Raw genomic sequence first — 20,233 nt, 5'->3', positions numbered from 1 at the left:
TGTTTAGATATCTGGAAAAACTTCATCGGATCACAAGCAAAGACGTCCTGGGGACAAATTTGTGCCTGGCCTGCTGAAACTGTACCGGTCTAAGAAGGGAGCTCTTGGTGAGGAGATGGAAGACCTCCTGGATGAACTTGATGAACAGGTGAATGGCCTGCATTTGTATAGCGCTTTTCTAGTCCCTAAGGACCCCAAAGCGCTTCACACTACATTCAGTCATTCAAACATTCACACACTGGTGATGGCAGCTACATTGTAGCCACAGCTGCCCTGGGGCGCACTGACAGAGGCGAGGCTGCCGGACACTGGCGCCACCGGGCCCTCTGACCACCACCAGTAGGCAAACATGGGCAGTGGCGGTCCTAGCCCTGGGCGAACACTCCCTCTGCCCCCCCCCCCCCCCCCCCACACACACACACACACAAACACAAACACAAACACACACACACACACACACACACACACACACACACAAAACATATTACAGTTTTTTACAGACGCTAGGACACGTCTCAATACTTAGGTCACTTTTGCAAAACTCTTCACACAATCCTCCTAACTGACCGTCAGCTTGGCAAAGCAGCTCATTCCACATTCAAAATGCACTACAACTACCAAAACACTTCATTCAGGTCTCAAATAACCTCATTCTTCCAGAACACTAGCAAAGGTTGACAGCCGACAAACACACTTTGTCACCCACAAAACAATGACCTAAAAAACACTAACAACATGTAGCATTACAGTGTTTTCTTGTGTAAAACAAGGACACATCTCTGTTTATAATTTCAATATATGTTACTGGAACGAATCAGACATCATGCAGAATTCGTTAATATTTGTTTATGTATTTTTATCTTTTTGCACTAAGTAATCCCAAAATACAAGAATTTGTATGCACACCATCCACTGATACACATACAATAGTAATGCTAATCTACTCGGTCTTCTCCATTTGGCCACAGGTTCTCATCCACATCACATCTTATGTCATCTAGGGCAACACACCTAGGAAAGAATCTCCTGGCTGCCAGAATTGAAGGAGTTGAACAATTGAAGGAGTAACACCTGTGTAGATGTTCATCTACAATGAGAATCAGCTGTGGCTGGTTAAACTGCATTTTTAGATTTAAAATATGTTTCAATAAAATATTGTTGTTGAATTTTGCTGTCTTTTCAAGTTTTGCATTGTGTTATTGTTTTGGCCATAAGTTTAACAGTTTTGGAAACAGTATGTAAGCACATGCAAAATGTCCTGTACATACAAAGATTTTTGGCAGTTGTTGTGTCTGAGTGAGAAGCTAATTCATGAAATTTGAGAGATGTAGTCATTGAATGCATTTTGTGCCAAAACAATGATAACTGGTCCTCAGTTTAGCCCACATAGACTTCTGTTGTGCTCACTGTGTGAGGAGGTTTGCCAACGTGACCTAAGTATTGAGACATGTGTCCTAGCGTCTGTAAAAAACTGTAACATAAAACTGTTGTCGGAACCATACTGAATTTCACCAGAGAGACACACACACACATATGAAGAGAGAGAGAGTGCACATAGTATGCAAACAGCCACCAAACATCCATCATGATTCATCATACAATGAGAACAGAACAACTCAACAACTGACAATGACTAATTAATATTAAAATCTGTAACATAATGTTTGGAGTTTAGTCTGTTACTGTTGCTATTTTTACCATTTCTTCTTGGAGCAACTGTAACCCACATCATTTCCTTCAGGATCAATAAAGTATTCTGATTCTGATTGTTTCAGGATGACCTGCCATTATCCAATCACACATCTGCTTACCTGCATCTTTTGCTCGTTTCTCCTCCTCTTCTTTTCTATTTTTTCTAAACTGAAGACATGATGGCTTTGAACTTTTCTTGTCCATCTTCCATTGGTTTTAATTTTACACTCCAGTATGAACACCTATGCCTCAGGGATCACCACAACATAACCTAATAAACCTACACCTTAGTTCACTTTGTCTAGGGTTTATTTCGCACAACCCAGGATTCAAATCATGAATACATAATAGGCTTGGATTTACAACATTATGAATGAAATGTGGTCTACTTGGAAGCAGCAGGACTCTCCTCCCCTTTCCAACGGCTTGTGTGTGAGACTTTAAATCATCAAACTGTAAATGTTAAATTGCAGTTGTCAGATAATTTTATGCAGGTAAGCAGATGTGTGATTGGATAATTTTATGGTGAGGATTGCAGTTGTCATAACTCTCACTGCTTTTTTCTGCTGAGGAGCAGCTGGGCGTTGTTCCAGAAGAAAATATTTTTGTACAAAACTCATCACAAGGTTGGTGGGTGAAAGATACTGTGCCATTAATTAAAGGAAAGTAAGCTTTTTCTTTTAAAACCTCCATGAGTCAAATGACCATCATGGTATAGAGGTTAAAGTTAAAATCTTTAGAAATGCATTTTGTCCTTAGTTTTTCTTGGCTCTCAATACTTCATATTTTACTTTTCTTCAGGACACTGACATTGTTTTTGGAACCAGTGTTGAACAGTGCATCAGTTGTTATCCTCACCATCCTGCAAGATGCCGATGCCGATACGTCTGTGTGAGACTGTGCAGTTGTGTTGGAAGGAGACATCGTGCTACATAACGTTTAACTATAAAGACACATCTCCTGGATGCACTGGTATGCATCTTCAGTGATGTATCCTGGGGTCATCAGGTGTTTCGGGTCTCACAACATCCTACACCCTCGCCCAGGCGACCCAGCCGGGGGTGATCAGGCCCCGACTTGTGTACCAGTAGCTACCCATATCTCCTATATGATATATGCAAGTGACATTTTTTACTGTAACAGCGATTCATACAGGAAAATAATGACTATTAATAAGGTTGCCCAAACGGTTGCATCACACTGGTTATAGGAACATAGTGAAGACAAGTTATTTAGAGAGTAAAGAGAGGTTAGTTTATTTTGGAGTAGAGCTGCATTTATTAAGAAAATTTTAAAAAGACAGGAACACTCTTTAGAGGTTTGTGGGTGGCTCTTAAAAGAGCCGTTGTGGGGAAGTCACTCAGACTTCAAACAGGCTACTCCTTTGGTTGCCAAGACACGGCTCCCTGCGCCGAGAAGTGAGCCATGAACTTCTCCCTCACCAGGACAGCCTCTCTGGAGGAGTTGTTTGCTGCTACACGACCCAGGCCTTGCAACGGCTCCACCACAGCAGGTGCCACACCCCTCACAGCAGGTGCCACACCCCTCACAGCAGGTGCCACACCCCTCACAGCAGGTGCCACACCCCTCACAGCAGGTGCCCCTCTCTCGGCACCTCTCTCGGCAGAAAATTGTGGAGAACACACATTGCCTTCACGCACTTCTCCGCAATTTCAGGACAGAGCTCCATGGAGCGCAGATGCAACCTCTACTGTGAGGGAGAGAGGGAAGTTCCAGCGCTCCTGGAATCCCTCTGCAATGCACCGCCAGTCTGCAGTTGAAGGCACAGCCATGAAGTCGTCCACTAGACAGTCCCAGATGGACGTCGCTACCTGGGGGGTGATCTGGCTCACCGTGGACACACCAACTCGAAAACTGAATGTGATGGTCCTGAAGGAGTCCCCGGTGGCAAGGAACCTGGACAAAATGCTGCAGTTACAAAATACATTATTCAAATTCCAAAATACTTTTGTGATGTCAGATTTAAATTACAAAACATAAATCTTACATAAAACCTTTTGTAATTATCAGGATAATTGCATGATATATATTAGATATAATCTAAAACAGTCTGCTGGGATTATATACAAAGATTCAACTATCCCAGAATTAAACCAGGTCTAAATAAAAAGGAGTGAGTATCACTACAAAGGTTAACCCACAGTGGTCCTCATACCACAGTCTGATATCAGCAAACAGCGAGAGCATACACTGATAGGACACCACAGCCATGCTATCATGCAAACACTGATAACAGCATAAATCGAATTAAATCGGGACTTGATGAGAGCTTCTGAGTATCACTAGAAATATTATAAACAGTCGTCTCCGTACCACAGTTTGCTTTCAGTAAACACCGACAGCATTCGTTGATAGCATAGCACATCCATGTTAGCACAGGTATCAATAAAGGACTACCGTATTAAACACTAACCTCAGGCAGATGGACAGGCGCTCTGCAGGTGGGATTGAGCGCCTGTAGTTGGTGTCTAGGCGGGCGATGCTGGGACCAATGCGGGACAGCAGGTCCTCAAACTGGGCGAGTGAAAGACGGTGGTATTGCTGGAATCGGCCGTCATCCAGGCGCAGCTCCTGGAGCAAATGGTGAAACTCACCAAACTGCTCACGCGTCTGGAGGACCTGATGGACCCAGGTACGGCGAGGACGTCCTTAACGCCGCTGCTCTGCTCCTTTTTGGCTCCTACCTTAAAGCACACTGTGCGCTGTCGATCTTACGTGCTGCACAATAATGTTTAACATTTAGTATTTACTGTTATATTCCCATAGATCATCATGATGTTGTTTATTTTATTGCTCTAGTCTTCTTTTGCTTGTTTTCTTTTTTCTTTCTCAACAGGTGATCCAGGAAAAAAAAAAAGACCCCGACGTATCAGCCAGAGGCCCCTTTACTACAGTTCGGAGCCGCGACCTGTTTTATATACGAGATCGCTGCAAAAAGTGCAGCCTTACCTGATGTGCACCTACTGTTACTCATTTATATTAAGATTTAAACATCTAGTTGGTGTTGGTGTGGAGAGTAACCTTCAGTAACAGTAATAAATCACACAGCAATAGGACATTCATGTAGTTGTAAAGTATTCAGAATACATTACTTCTATAATCTTTGGTGGAATACATTTTAAAATTAACCTTCCCAACACTGTCAACAGGTTAGCACCTCATACCACAGTGCAGCAAAGCAGTCTCATGAGCGCTGGGAAGGACACGCCCCAAAACAGACAGTGCAGGAGATGACAAGGTTAGTAAATGTATGGTGAAAATTATACTTTTAGTTATCTTGTTAGTTATCTACAAAATCTGCTTCTCACATATAGGGCATTTCCAAGATTTTTTTTCCAAACTTCTTCAATTTCTTTCATTACAGCTGTCCTGTGCCAGAAGTTCTGTTGACCCACAGTGAGAGGCATCATTTCAGAAACACCAGGAAGACTGAAACTCGTCGCCAGGATCAAGCAGGGCTCGTGATCTTCACCAGCAGCTCCCTCACAAGAAGGATAAACCCAGCATTTCATGAACACTGATGGAGACCTTTGCTTTGTGGGCTTGTGGCCCTGATGAAGGCCACAAGCTGAAACGCGTTGGTCTATTATTAAAGTTGTTCATCTTCCCTCAAGTGTTAGAAGTACTCAGATAATCCTCAGAGGGTCTGGACTTTTACATAATAGCATAGCTTTACGTCCTGTAGAAAGTTAAATATATGTTGTGCTCTCTGGTTACTCTGGTATGAATGACTCTGAATTACTTTATGATAAATAACACTATTGTCAAAAACAGTGAAAGAATTCCAGATCACAAGTTTTTAGTTCAAATACAAGTAACAACCTTTGACTTTAATCAGGTTTTATTTAATTGTGTCAGAGAAAACATCATGTGCTCTTCATGTAGCTGAGTACATTCAGTGTTTAAAACAGAAGCTGTGCAGGTCTGAGATCAGCAGCTTTCTGAAACACCAAACTGAGGTCCTGTTAATGCTGATGTACAGTGACACAGTTACAGGGGTGATTAATCCTTTTGACTTTTTGTCTTTAACTTTATCAATAAAACAGCTGCAGCTTTCAGTGACAGCACATGTGGTACTTTAACCTTTGTACTGTTTTCTTCAGTTAATTTTGGAGTTACTACAAAGAGTGAAGATATAGGATGATCTGTCTGCTGTCACTGGGTGGTGCTGAGGTCTGAATCTGAGGACGGCTCCTGTAATCACAAACAGAATCATCACAAACTGAAATATAAAGTTTATCTCAAATCTGAAATAGAGCTGATCCTTCTCTGTCCTCACACACTCAGGATCTGAAGTTGTTCAGTCCTACAGTTCTGCCGACAGCTGTTTATTTTTTATTTGTTTTAAAGGTGTTAGGGAGTCTTTTGACAACCAGAAGTATACCTGTACAAGGTTGCCTCAGGGATTCCAGAATAGCCCCACTCTTTATGCAGAAGCTCTGAGAAAATCCATGTCATTTTGCACGCTTCCTGCCCCAGGTAAATTCCTGCTATACGTTGATGATATCTTGATTACAGGCTACACACAAACGGATTGCAAAGCAAACACACACAGTTTTGCAACATCTAGCAGAGCAAGGCCATAAAGTCTCACAGCATAAATTGCAATTGTGGAGCCGAGAAGTAACGTACCTTGGCCACAGACTGACAGGACAAGGCAGACAGCTGTTAGACAGCAGAAAAGTAGCTGTACAGAACGCTCCTAAAACCTGTCACCAAACAACAAATGATGAGTTATTTAGGTCTCTGCAACTTTTGCAGATGTTGGATACCTGAATATGCACTGCTGGCCCAACCTTTGCAAAACCTGATCTATGGCAAACACTTAGCTCTGAAAGATGAAATAGAATGGACACCAGAGGCAGACAAAGCATTTATTGACTTAAAACTTGCCCTGCAAACAAGCACAGTTTTAGCTTTGCCTGACTGTGACAAGCACTCTCCTTCCTGCGGAAGTAGATGGTGCCGAACACAGCTGTATGCAGAAGCTAACTGAAAAAATGAAACCCCGACCAGACATTTTTAGTACACTGCAGCCTACTTTTGTAGACACTGTTTTAGAAGCGAAACCTTTAGCTTCCTCTTTTTCAGCACAGAGTGCAGAACTAGCGGCTATCATACGTGCATGCTGCGCAAAGGTCGAGAAATAGAAATATATAAATATTCACACTGACAGTCAATATGCGTTGCACACCAAAAAAGATAATTCAGAAATTACTGAAGGCAATAACTTTGCAGACCGAGCAGCAAAGAAGGCAGCACAGCAACCTGTACAGACTTTGATGTCTGAAACCTCACATCTAATACCACTTGATGTACTTAAAGACGAACAGAAAGCCGCACCTATTGCAGAGCGTAAGAAATGGCTAAAGTGTGGAGTAGAACTACACAATGACTTACTGACCTGTAATGGCAAACCAGTATTGCCACAATCCCTACACAAGACGGCAGCATTAGCGACACACGGATTAACACGTGTGTCGGAAAGGGGGGAATGTCAGATATCCTCCCTAAGCACTTCACGGGAGACCTTTTTCCCACTGCCTCTCACTAGTGAGCCTATTAATAAGTCTATAAGAGAAACCACCCTAGCAGAGTGGATGATTAAATTATTTGAGAATAAAGAGATTCTCTCCAGTTTCTTGCAGGTTGCAACCAGGTGATTGGATCCTGATCAAAGTGCTCCAGAGAAAGAATTGGAGTTCACCAAGGTGGGAAGGCCCATATCAGGTCTTACTCAGCACACCGACTGCCTGCAAAATAGCAGAAAGACCATCTTGGATCCACCAAAGCCACTGCAAAAAAGTGAGTGACAACACAAGCATAGACGCCGGTTCCCCCGACTCCTAGGTGTTCCCTGGTGGAGGAAAGGGCTGTTTGGGTATATCCCGCCCTTTTGTCTTCTCGCCAGTGGTCTACTCACCTGGAGCCCGGGTGTGCCTGGTCATCATGAAGAACCTTGTCCTCATAATGACTGGCATTGCGCTCCTAGTGAGCCTACTGATACTCACCTGGACAGACGAGGACCCACAGCACCACCTGCAGAAGAAATGGTCATATGACAACTTATACCTAAAGGATATGGACAAAGAGCACAACCACCCCTGACTGAACAATGCCTGGTACCGGTACGTCTACAACCGAGTACATACAGAAGACAACCACACTGGCTGCTACGTCTGTTCTCACCTCCCAACAACAGCAATGCAAGCCACCCTGTATGGAAAATCACCCAGCCTTTCCGAAGCCCTATGTATATTCTACAAAGCCACCAGCGGAACATGTTCCCCCGAAGACATCTTCTTCTTCAAGGTTGAGTTAAAGACACAAGTCTCAAAACCCGACCTGCCACGGTGTAATGGAACACTGATCAACTATAAACCTAATGAGGTAGTATCTTGTGCACCAGAGGTCTCAGACTGGAACTACAGCTGTGATGACCGATACTGGGTACACCTGAATGCGACCAATGACAAGGGAAAATCTTTCAACGTCAGGAGGGAACCAGGAATACAACATCCAATGTGTTTCACCTTCGCATACGGCAACAGAAAGCTGGGGATGAACCAAAACTGCTCCCAGACTTTCCGGATGCCGCAGGACAGAAAGGCACGGATAAGCTTCCTGAATGGCACATATTGGGTGCAGGGTACAGCTTGGGCATGTGGCTCAAAGACATACTTCACCATCCCACCCAACAGCACCGGACTCTGCGCCCCAATTTTAGTGTCAGACCACACATTCAGAATATTCCATCAGGACCAACCAAGACGCAAGAGGAGCACTGATGACGTGCAACCTCATGATCCAATCTGGGGCAGTGATGTGCCAGCGGAGTTCAAGTTGTGGACCACCGGACAGAAAGTCCTGCACTCACTTTTCCCATGGATCGGGAATGGAAAAAACATGCTAAGAATCGAGACTCTTGACTACCGATTTGGACTTTTCCTGAACAGCTCAACATGGATAAACAAGGCTCAGAATGAGGAAATCGACGCGATCAGAACAGTGGTCATGCAACACAGAGTCGCCCTGGACATGATTCTCGCTGAGAGAGGGGGCCTCTGTGTCTTATTCAACACCACTTGCTGCACCTATATTCCAGATAGCGTGCATTCCTTGACCATGACCACCGCCCTGGAGAAGTTACGACAACTGAGTAATGCACAGCAACAAGACTATGTCATGAACACAGAGGACTGGCTGACCTGGCTGCTGAGCGGCAGCTGAAAGACCCTCGTGATCAAAGGACTTGTCTTGATAGGAGTTCTTCTTTTATTGCTTTGCATGTTCTCAACTTGCATTCTACCCTGTATCAGATCAATGATTGGCAAAATGGTACAGGCCACAGTGATCACCTATGTTGGACTGCCACAAGAAGATGAACCGGACGAAGAAGATTTAGTATAGGAACACACACATTCGCATATACTGAATGATGCTACAATTGAAAATGTTATGTGCAAGTGATTGTTAGCTGATAATAAAGTATGATTGAAGTGGTGAAATACGGTAACAACAGGGAGGGATGTTAGGGAGTTTTTATTGTTTTATTTGCTTATGCTTCAAAAGTTATGTTATACATATTTCACCAGACACAGTTTTCTGTAGAAACAGGAAGCTGACCCTGTGACACTGGCCTTTACCGCAAGAGACCAGCACAGAAATACATATCCGCAGAAGTTGACTTGCATTATATTATTCTTAGAAATTGACTTGCAACACACATACTTTGTGACACACACACACACACACACACACAGACAGCATCAGAATCTGCGTAACAGGAAATGTGATTATATTTGCATATTGACGATGTAACCTATAAAAATAAACGAATACTGCAGTTCGGTGTGATTAGCTCTGAGCTTTTCACCCGTGCAGCACGTTAACCTACACAAGTGTCTCAGTGTTGATTATTCACCTGACTGTTTGTTAACTGAATATCACTGACAAAAGGCCTTACTAACACATTTTCTAACATCATGTTTACCTGTGAGTTGTTGATGCTTTATAAATGGACATCTGCAAAGATGAGATGATGGAGCAGGTTTCAGTCGAGGTTCAGTCTGCTGCTGCATCCTGGTCACAACATACAGAGGTGTTATCAGCTCAGTATTGAACAAGAAATATTAATGCTTCAAATTATTTGTCCTAAAGGATGCAAGCTGTACAGAGTACTGCACATGTGACTTTGTGAACATAACTCATTAAAAATAATTCGGACAGTTTTTTAACCTGAATATTTGCAACGAACAAAAAATACACAGAGTCAGTGCTAAAAAATAATCAGAGGAAAAAATTAACATTTTAACTTAAGCTGCCAAGCGGAAGTAGTTGGTTTCAGTACATAAGTATCGGGCTTTGCTATTTAATCCGTAGCTATTGACTAATGAGGGGTTACTGAAGTGCCAGCTTTTTAAAAGTTGGCGTTAATGTCGTTCCACATGTGGAAAGCGACAGAAAACATGCTGCTGTTTGCACATATTTAATAATCAGCTCTGCACAGGAGCAGAAGCAGAGTCCAGCCTGTTGCTCTTACAGTATAATACTCATAATAAAAGTACAGTAACCGTGGTTAGTCACTGAGCAGCCCGGTGCGTTTCTCTTGATTTCTTTAGTCAGGGGAAATTCATTCACCTGCACGGGTTAGCTAAACGACCTTTACAAAACAAGTTTCCCCGACAGCCGAGTGCTCACCTAACACACAAATCCTGATTTACAAGTACAAAATATTTATGAGCACAATTTGAGCCCATATACTCTCTCTACCACAGCTGCCTTTGAACTTGCCTGGGCCAGGTCTGAGTCCAGCTTTGCTACTCCTGCCAGGTCACATGACACAGGGGTGTGCTCTGATGTCAGCAGGCAGGTCAGTGGAGCCCTCTGGTGATGGATATATGGCAGTGAAACAGGAGGAGGCCTGAGAACAGACAGCAGGCTTAACTAGCAGGACAAAGTAGCATGTAGTACTTGAAGGAGTCATCACAGCCAATCAGCTCTCAGGAAGATGGAACATCATATAAATATTTCTCTTCTTTCATTTTCATCAATGTATTTCCTTTGATAGATTTTCTGTCAATACTTCTGCTTGATTAGAAGCTCATAGGCAGTTCCTGTCACTCTACAATAAAACAATGTAAAGGCTGCGCTCTCTGCCCTCCCACTAGCTGACACAAGTAAACTGTGTATATGTAAGCATTTAAACACTGCAGAGAGTCAAATTAACAGTAACACTATTTTGTCTAAGTCCGCCATTGTAGAAATTCTTTTCACCGAAACAATAACATGGCGCACAATGTGACAATAAACGTATAAAACACAAATTCTTACCTAGCAGCAGAATAAATAATCAGTATTTTAAGGCTACTGCATGTATAGATGTCACTGCTGGCTCACATAAGCTAGCTCTGAGACCCGCCAGAGTTTACGCCACAGTTGACTGTCGCGAAAGAGTCGTAAATCACCGGCATTGTAAAACTTAAAATGATTCCAGGGCATGTTATAAGAAAACACCCAATAGATGTGCTGGATATTAAACGGTATCAAACGACTAAATGAACACAGGGTTACAATTACATGCTCACGTCGTCACATCGAGAGTTTATTCATTAATCATCAGAGTTCAACAATGTTACATTGTTGAAAGCAGCTTCACTAACGCCAGCAAAACAGTATATAAGAGCACAGAAACAGCCGTGCTTATCGACAGCTCGACATATCCTCAACAACTCACCTCAGTATGGCTGCCATCGGTCACCTTTTAACTCCGTTTTACAGCCTCTTCCAGAAATTGAACGCGTTCGCGGTGCACTATACACATATGCAGCATATTTATTTTACTTGGTTTTAGAGTTGGAGTATTTACATATTGATCTGAAATATTTTGCTGCTGAGCAGCGGAGCGCCAAAGGGTCCCCTGTAACCATGGTTACGCAGATTCGTTCCGACTGTCACGTGACAGAGGAGAACCTGTTTCAAACGATACCTGGATCAACCTGAAATCAGTTTGAAAGCAGAAGAGGACAGCAGATTGAGAAGAGATTTCTTCAAACGGTAAGGAGCTTCTAACAAGTGATATCTGATAAGCTTAAAACTTAAATCTTAAATCTAATGTCCAGATTCATGCTAAACTTTTCTGATTACTCCGTGAATCTGTTCATGTTTTGAATCGGGTAATTTCATGGTGAGAAATGTCTTTGACAAAAAAAATGCAGGATTAATTGACTATGTGCACGAGACAATGCTAACTTCCTGTTTTGAGACCAGATGTGGGGTTGTGCATTTCCGGTAGCTTTACTTTGCGGTCAATCGCTACTGCGAAGATATCCTCCAAAATCATGTCCAGAACTCGAAAACGGAAAGATGGCGTTAAGTTACAAAGAGCAGAAGGTGGGAACACTCACCACTGCTGTGTCATAAAAAATCTAATGATCAATTTTGACGTTTAAAGCGTTTAGATCGATCAGTTGTTTACATCACTCAACACAAGCAGAACTGCATCACTGCAGCAGAAGACACATCGTCCACACTCAGAAGCACATCTCTGTATAGTGACTGGTCTCATGATCTAAACAGGCAAATGTTCAGCATTCAAACTACAGGTGAAGAATAGTCAAACCAGATGTTTCCCGTTATGTCGAGATCAGCTTGTCAAGTACACACCTACACAGCATGTCAACAAACCGTGAAAACCACACAAAAATGAATGATTGCTGGTAACGGTTTCTATACATTAGTATGTAGGAAGGGTATGTTGTGACTTACCTTCAAAATTACAGCGGTCCCTCGCTATAACGCGGTTCACCTTTCACCTCGCTGTTTCAGATTTTTTAGTGCAAGTTTGCATGCTTATTTTTACGGCACATTGTGTCCTGCGTCCTGATCGCTGCAGACGATCTCCTCCGTGATGTCTCTCCTGTACAGTACAGAATCGCTGCATCGATGCTAGCAGTGTGACTCTGAAGTGCAGTACTGTATGTCCACGATGTCCACGAAACATTTTGCAACGTCAAAAAATAAATTTGGCTACTTGATTTCACCTCTCGCTGGTTATTTTTAGAACATAACACCCGCGATAAACGAGGGACAGCTGAGAAATATAACATTTGAATCCTTTTCTCTTTTGCTCTGAGGCGCGGGGAAAAATATCGACAAGTCGATGAACATCATTTACAGATATATTGGGTAAATGCCCGAGACATCTATAGAAATGTAAATCGCCGCTTGATTCATTCATTTGCTTAACTTGTTTTGGACCGTAAACCAGGCGCGAATAGGACACCGGAAACACAGCTCCCCACAGGAGTTTCCGCACCGGAAGTAGCATATGCTTACGTGCACACATTCTTTTTTTGTTATTTTTTAAATGAACTTTTATTTAGAACAATAACAATGACAATCTCAAAGAGACAAGCCACATATTAAATCAATCAGAACAGAATCACATCTCCTGTACACCACGATGAAATCGACAATAACTGAAAATAAACATACACACACACACACACACACACACACACACATATATACATATATATGCATATACACATGCATACATACACATCCATATTCACACATCTACATAATAATAATATAAAAAGATGAATAACCAATACAAAAATAAATAACAATAAAAAAAAGAATGAAAAACAAGGAACAGAAATAAAGAAGACAAGGGGGATCATAAAATCTCTAAAATTGAGGTTCCATAAACAAGACACATAACTTAAATAAGGGGCTAAGAAAAATCAAACTCTTCTAAAAATCTATGCAATTTGATTGCTTGGGGCTTATTTATTAGCTTAAGAGATTTACGGAACAGGGAGAGGTCGTTTTTAAGAGCAGACCATGAAGGGGGGGATTTAGCATATCGGCATTTATGTGTGTAATACTTTGTTATAATAATGAGATTGTTAGCTAAAAACTCACTATTTTTGTCCTTAAGGATTACTCCAATTTGAACGTGCACATAGTCAATTAATAGCTAACCTAATTGGCTTACGGGATGATGACGTCACATATATTTAGAATCTTACCACCAACTTGGTCCTTTGATTCTTAAATCCATAAATAGGGGTGAAAAGCAACGACTTTTAGTCCGTTAACTGCAGCATTTATGTTTGCAGAATGCAAATGTTTGGCAGAGAAGTATTTTGAAACATCTGGATCCTTTCCAGAGTACCTGATTACAGATTCTGGTGGGCGGGGCCACCTCATGACAAGGGCTGGCCAGGCTTTCGGAGCCTGGGGAAGGTCCACCCATATAAAGGGTGGCGAGGTGGCCTGGTCTGGGTTTTTTCTGCTTTCTTTTACACGCCTGGGACAGTGCCACCCCATCATGAGGGCTGGCTAGGCTTTCGGAGCCTGTGTGTGTGTATGTGTCTGTATGACTATGCTTACTGTTTTGTCTATTTCAAACAGATGCCTGTCCTCACCTCTGCAGTGCTGCTGCCTCCTGTAACCCAGCATTTTTCTAAGCTAAGTTCTCTCCTTTTTTATGTTGTTCTTTTAGTTTTTGTACTGAGATGAGGCTTGAAGTGTCTGTGGTGCAGCTGGTCTGGTCTGTCTCGAGACAGTCCAGGCTGCACTGACCTGTAACAGGTGGAGACTCACCATGACATTCAGAACTCAAAAGTTTTTTCTTTCCTAACTCTTCTGTAGAAGGTTTCTCTGAGAAGAGGAGGGCAGTGAGACCTGGGGGAGGTCCACCCATATAAAGTGTGGCCAGGCGGACCGGTCGGGCATTTTTCTTTACTTTACATGCCTGAGGGTGGTGCCAGCCCATCAAGAGGGCTGGCCAGGCATTCGGAGCCTAGAGGAGGTCCACATTTATAATCGTTGGCCATGTATGTGTGTATGTCAATATCTGGATGTGTGCAAATGTATGTGCAGTCAGGTGTGCTTGCGTGGAGATCTGAGGTTGGCTTGTAGGGTGTACCTCTGCGCATAATCACATGTGTGTGCAAACATTTCCATTTCTGGATATCTTGGAATTTGGTTTCTCTGGGGGGGTTTATTTTTGGATGTGTGCAAATGTATGTGCATTCATGTGTTCCTGCGTTGAGATCTGAGGTTTGCTGGTAGGGTGGACCTCTGCGCATAATCACATGTGTGTGCAAGCATTGCCACGGCTCGATTTTTTGGAATTTGGTTTCTCTTGGGGAGTTTATCTCTGGATGTGTGCAAATGTATGTGCATTCATGTGTGCCTGCGTTTAGATCTGAGGTTGGCTGGTAGCGTGGACCTCTGCGCATAATCACATGTGTGTGCAAACATTTCCATTTCTGGATATCTTGGAATTTGGTTTCTCTGGGGGAGTTTATTTCTGGATGTGTGCAAATGTATGTGCATTCATGTGTGCCTGCGTGGAGATCTGAGGTTGGCTGGTAGGGTGGACCTCTGCGCATAATCACATGTGTGTGCAAACATTTCCCTTTCTGGATTTCTTGGAATTTGGTTTCTGAGGGGGAGTTTATCTCTGGATGTGTGCAAATGTATGTGCATTCATGTGTGCTTCCGTGTAGATCTGAGGTTGGCTCTTAGGGTGGACCTCTGCGCATAATCACATGTGTGTGAAAGCATTGCCACGGTTGGATTTCTTGGAATTTGGTTTCTCTGGGGGAGTTTATCTCTGGATGTGTGCAAATGTATGTGCATTCATGTGTGCCTGCGTGTAGATCAAAGGTTGGCTGGTAGGGTGTACCTCTGCGCATAATCACATGTGTGTGCAAACATTGCCACGGCTCGATTTCTTGGAATTTGGTTTCTTTGGGGTGAGTTTATCTCTGGATGTGTGCAAATGTATGTGCATTCATGTGTTCCTGCGTTGAGATCTGAGGTTGGCTGGTAGGGTGAACCTCTGCGCATAATCACATGTGTGTGCAAGCATTGCCACGGCTCGATTTCTTGGAATTTGGTTTCTGTTGGGGAGTTTATCTCTGGATGTGTGCAAATGTATGTGCATTCATGTGTGCTTGCGCGGAGATCTGAGGTCGGCTGGTAGGGTGGACCTCTGCGCATAATCACATGTGTGTGCAAGCATTGCCACAGCTGGATTTCTTGGAATTTGGTTTCTCTTGTGGAGTTTATCTCTGGATGTGTGCAAATGTATTTGCATTCATGTGTTCCTGCGTTGAGATCTGAGGTTGGCTGGTACGGTGTACCTCTGCGCATAATCACATGTGTGTGCAAGCATTGTCACAGCTCGATTTCTTGGAATTTGGTTTCTGAGGGGGAGTTTATCTCTGGATGTGTGCAAATGTATGTGCATTCATGTGTTCCTGCGTGGAGATCTGAGGTTGGCTGGTAGGGTGTACCTCTGCGCATAATAACATGTGTGTGCAAGCATTGTCACAGCTCGATTTCTTGGAATTTGGTTTCTGAGGGGGAGTTTATCTCTGGATGTGTGCAAATGTATGTGCATTCATGTGTTCCTGCGTTGAGACCTGAGGTCGGCTGGTAGGGTGGACCTCTGCGCATAATCACATGTGTGTGCAAACATTGCCACGGCTCGATTTCTTGGAATGTGGTTTCTGAAGGGGAGTTTATCTCTGGATGTGTGCAAATGTATGTGCATTCATGTGTTCCTGCGTGGAGATCTGAGGTTGGCTGGTAGGGTGTACCTCTGCGCATAATCACATGTGTGTGCAAGCATTGCCACGGCTCGATTTTTTGGAATTTGGATTCTTTGGGGTGAGTTTATCTCTGGATGTGTGCAAATGTATGTGCATTCATGTGTGCCTGCGTGTAGATCTGAGGTTGGCTGGCAGGGTGTACCTCTGCGCATAATCACATGTGTGTGCAAACATTGCCACGGCTCGATTTCTTGGAATTTGGTTTCTTTGGGGTGAGTTTATCTCTGGATGTGTGCAAATATATGTGCATTCATGTGTTCCTGCGTTGAGACCTGAGGTCGGCTGGTAGGGTGGACCTCTGCGCATAATCACATGTGTGTGCAAGCATTGCCACGGCTCGATTTCTTGGAATTTGGTTTCTGTTGGGGAGTCTATCTCTGGATGTGTGCAAATGTATGTGCATTCATGTGTGCTTGCGTGGAGATCTGAGGTTGGCTGGTAGGGTGGACCTCTGCGCATAATCATATGTGTGTGCAAGCATTGCCACGGCTCGATTTCTTGGAATTTGGTTTCTGAAGGGGAGTTTATCTCTGGATGTGTGCAAATGTATGTGCATTCATGTGTGCCTGCTTGGAGATCTGAGGTTGGCTGGTAGGGTGTACCTCTGCGCATAATAACATGTGTGTGCAAGCATTGCCACGGCTCGATTTCTTGGAATTTGGTTTCTGAAGGGGAGTTTATCTCTGGATGTGTGCAAATGTATGTGCATTCATCTGTGCTTGCGTGGAGATCTGAGGTTGGCTGGTAGGGTGGACCTGTGCGCATAATCACATGTGTGTGCAAGCATTGACACGGCTCGATTTCTTGGAATTTGGTTTCTGAAGGGGAGTTTATCTCTGGATGTGTGCAAATGTATGTGCATTCATGTGTGCTTGCGTGGAGATCTGAGGTTGGCTGGTAGGGTGTACCTCTGCGCATAATAACATGTGTGTGCAAGCATTGCCACGGCTCGATTTCTTGGAATTTGGTTTCTGAGGGGGAGTTTATCTCTGGATGTGTGCAAATGTATGTGCATTCATGTGTTCCTGCGTTGAGATCTGAGGTTGGCTGGTACGGTGGACCTCTGCGCATAATCACATGTGTGTGCAAGCATTGCCACGGCTCGATTTTTTGGAATTTGGATTCTTTGGGGTGAGTTTATCTCTGGATGTGTGCAAATGTATGTGCATTCATGTGTTCCTGCGTTGAGATCTGAGGTTGGCTGGTACGGTGGACCTCTGCGCATAATCACATGTGTGTGCAAGCATTGCCACGGCTCGATTTCTTGGAATTTGGTTTCTGTTGGGGAGTTTATCTCTGGATGTGTGCAAATGTATGTGCATTCATCTGTGCTTGCGTGGAGATCTGAGGTTGGCTGGTAGGGTGGACCTGTGCGCATAATCACATGTGTGTGCAAGCATTGCCACGGCTCGATTTCTTGGAATTTGGTTTCTGAAGGGGAGTTTATCTCTGGATGTGTGCAAATGTATGTGCATTCATGTGTGCTTGCGTGGAGATCTGAGGTTGGCTGGTAGGGTGGACCTCTGCGCATAATAACATGTGTGTGCAAACATTGCCATGGCTCGATTTCTTGGAATTTGGATTCTTTGGGGTGAGTTTATCTCTGGATGTGTGCAAATGTATGTGCATTCATGTGTGCCTGCTTGGAGATCTGAGGTTGGCTGGTAGGGTGTACCTCTGCGCATAATAACATGTGTGTGCAAGCATTGCCACGGCTCGATTTCTTGGAATTTGGTTTCTGAGGGGGAGTTTATCTCTGGATGTGTGCAAATGTATGTGCATTCATGTGTGCTTGCGTGGAGATCTGAGGTTGGTTGGTAGGGTGGACCTCTGCGCATAATCACATGTGTGTGCAAGCATTGCCACGGCTGGATTTTTTGGAATTTGGATTCTTTGGGGTGAGTTTATCTCTGAATGTGTGCAAATGTATGTGCATTCATGTGTTCCTGCGTTGAGATCTGAGGTTGGCTGGTAGGGTGGACCTCTGCGCATAATCACATGTGTGTGCAAGCATTGCCATGGCTCGATTTCTTGGAATTTGGATTCTTTGGGGTGAGTTTATCTCTGGATGTGTGCAAATGTATGTGCATTCATGTGTTCCTGCGTTGAGACCTGAGGTCGGCTGGTAGGGTGGACCTCTGCGCATAATCACATGTGTGTGGAAACATTGCCACGGCTCGATTTCTTGGAATTTGGTTTCTCTTGGGGAGTTTATCTCTGGATGTGTGCAAATGTATGTGCATTCATGTGTTCCTGCGTTGAGATCTGAGGTTGGCTGGTACGGTGGACCTCTGCGCATAATCACATGTGTGTGCAAGCATTGCCACGGCTCGATTTTTTGGAATTTGGTTTCTGAAGGGGAGTTTATCTCTGGATGTGTGCAAATGTATGTGCATTCATGTGTTCCTGCGCTGAGATCTGAGGTCGGCCGGTAGGGTGGACCTCTGCGCATAATCACATGTGTGTGCAAGCATTGCCACGGCTCGATTTCTTGAAATTTGGTTTCTGAGGGGGAGTTTATCTCTGGATGTGTGGAAATGTATGTGCATTCATGTGTGCTTGCGTGGAGATCTGAGGTTGGCTCGTCGGGTGGACCTCTGCGCATAATCACATGTGTGTGGAAACATTGCCACGGCTCGATTTCTTGGAATTTGGTTTCTGAGGGGGAGTTTATCTCTGGATGTGTGCAAATGTATGTGCATTCATGTGTGCCTGCGTGTAGATCTGAGGTTGGCTGGCAGGGTGTACCTCTGCGCATAATCACATGTGTGTGCAAACATTGCCACGGCTCGATTTCTTGGAATTTGGTTTCTCTTGTGGAGTTTATCTCTGGATGTGTGCAAATGTATGTGCATTCATGTGTTCCTGCGTTGAGATCTGAGGTTGGCTGGTACGGTGGACCTCTGCGCATAATCACATGTGTGTGCAAGCATTGCCACGGCTCGATTTCTTGGAATTTGGTTTCTGTTGGGGAGTTTATCTCTGGATGTGTGCAAATGTATGTGCATTCATCTGTGCCTGCGTGGAGATCTGAGGTTGGCTGGTAGGTTGGACCTCTGCGCATAATAACATGTGTGTGCAAACATTGCCACAGCTGGATTTCTTGAAATTTGGTTTCTGAGGGGGAGTTTATCTCTGGATGTGTGCAAATGTATATGCATTCATCTGTGCTTGCATGGAGATCTGAGGTTGGATCGTAGGGTGGACCTCTGCACATAATAACATGTGTGTGCAAGCATTGCCACGGCTCGATTTCTTGGAATTTGGTTTCTGAAGGGGAGTTTATCTCTGGATGTGTGCAAATATATGTGCATTCATGTGTGCCTGCGTGGAGATCTGAGGTTGGCTGGTAGGGTGGACCTCTGCGCATAATCACATGTGTGTGCAAGCATTGCCACGGATCGATTTCTTGGAATTTGGTTTCTGAGGGTGAGTTTATCTCTGGATGTGTGCAAATGTATGTGCATTCATGTGTTCCTGCGTTGAGATCTGAGGTTGGCTGGTAGGGTGGACCTCTGCGCATAATCACATGTGTGTGCAAGCATTGCCACGGCTCGATTTTTTGGAATTTGGTTTCTCTTGGGGAGTTTATCTCTGGATGTGTGCAAATGTATGTGCATTCATGTGTTCCTGCGTTGAGATCTGAGGTTGGCTGGTAGGGTGTACCTCTGTGCATAATCACATGTGTGTGCAAACATTGCCACGGCTCGATTTCTTGGAATTTGGTTTCTGTTGGGGAGTTTATCTCTGGATGTGTGCAAATGTATGTGCATTCATGTGTTCCTGCGTTGAGATCTGAGGTTGGCTGGTACGGTGGACCTCTGCGCATAATCACATGTGTGTGCAAGCATTGCCACGGCTCGATTTCTTGGAATTTGGTTTCT

At 43.9% G+C, this 20,233-nt stretch overlaps 2 long non-coding RNA genes and 1 pseudogene across 2 annotated transcripts in view; 2 read left to right on the top strand and 1 right to left on the bottom strand.

Moving 5' to 3' along the window:
• Nucleotides 1–2,948, top strand: part of LOC146697894 (uncharacterized) — a 30,605-nt gene extending 27,657 nt beyond the window's left edge. The window contains exons 3-4 of the long non-coding RNA XR_014922937.1: nucleotides 8–148; nucleotides 2,494–2,948. This is a non-coding gene — a long non-coding RNA (uncharacterized LOC146697894). The remainder of the gene's footprint in view (nucleotides 1–7; nucleotides 149–2,493) is intronic.
• Nucleotides 2,949–4,843: 1,895 nt separating this feature from the next.
• On the bottom strand, nucleotides 4,844–11,650 carry LOC146697892 (uncharacterized). The gene is made up of 4 exons (XR_014922936.1): nucleotides 11,450–11,650; nucleotides 10,507–10,636; nucleotides 9,707–9,795; nucleotides 4,844–5,907 (listed from the first exon to the last, which is right to left on the bottom strand). It is a non-coding gene; the product is annotated as an uncharacterized LOC146697892 (long non-coding RNA).
• LOC146697893 (uncharacterized) lies at nucleotides 7,422–9,253 on the top strand (annotated as a pseudogene).
• Nucleotides 11,651–20,233: the final 8,583 nt, after the last annotated feature.

This window comes from Copadichromis virginalis, linkage group LG11, assembly GCF_057382275.1.
Source record: "Copadichromis virginalis isolate Kocher_CV1m ecotype Utaka linkage group LG11, C_Virginalis_male_GT1.1, whole genome shotgun sequence".
Lineage (NCBI taxonomy): Eukaryota > Metazoa > Chordata > Actinopteri > Cichliformes > Cichlidae > Copadichromis > Copadichromis virginalis.
The sequence above is the reverse complement of the archived record's forward strand: the minus strand, read 5'-3'. Positions and strand labels throughout refer to the sequence as shown.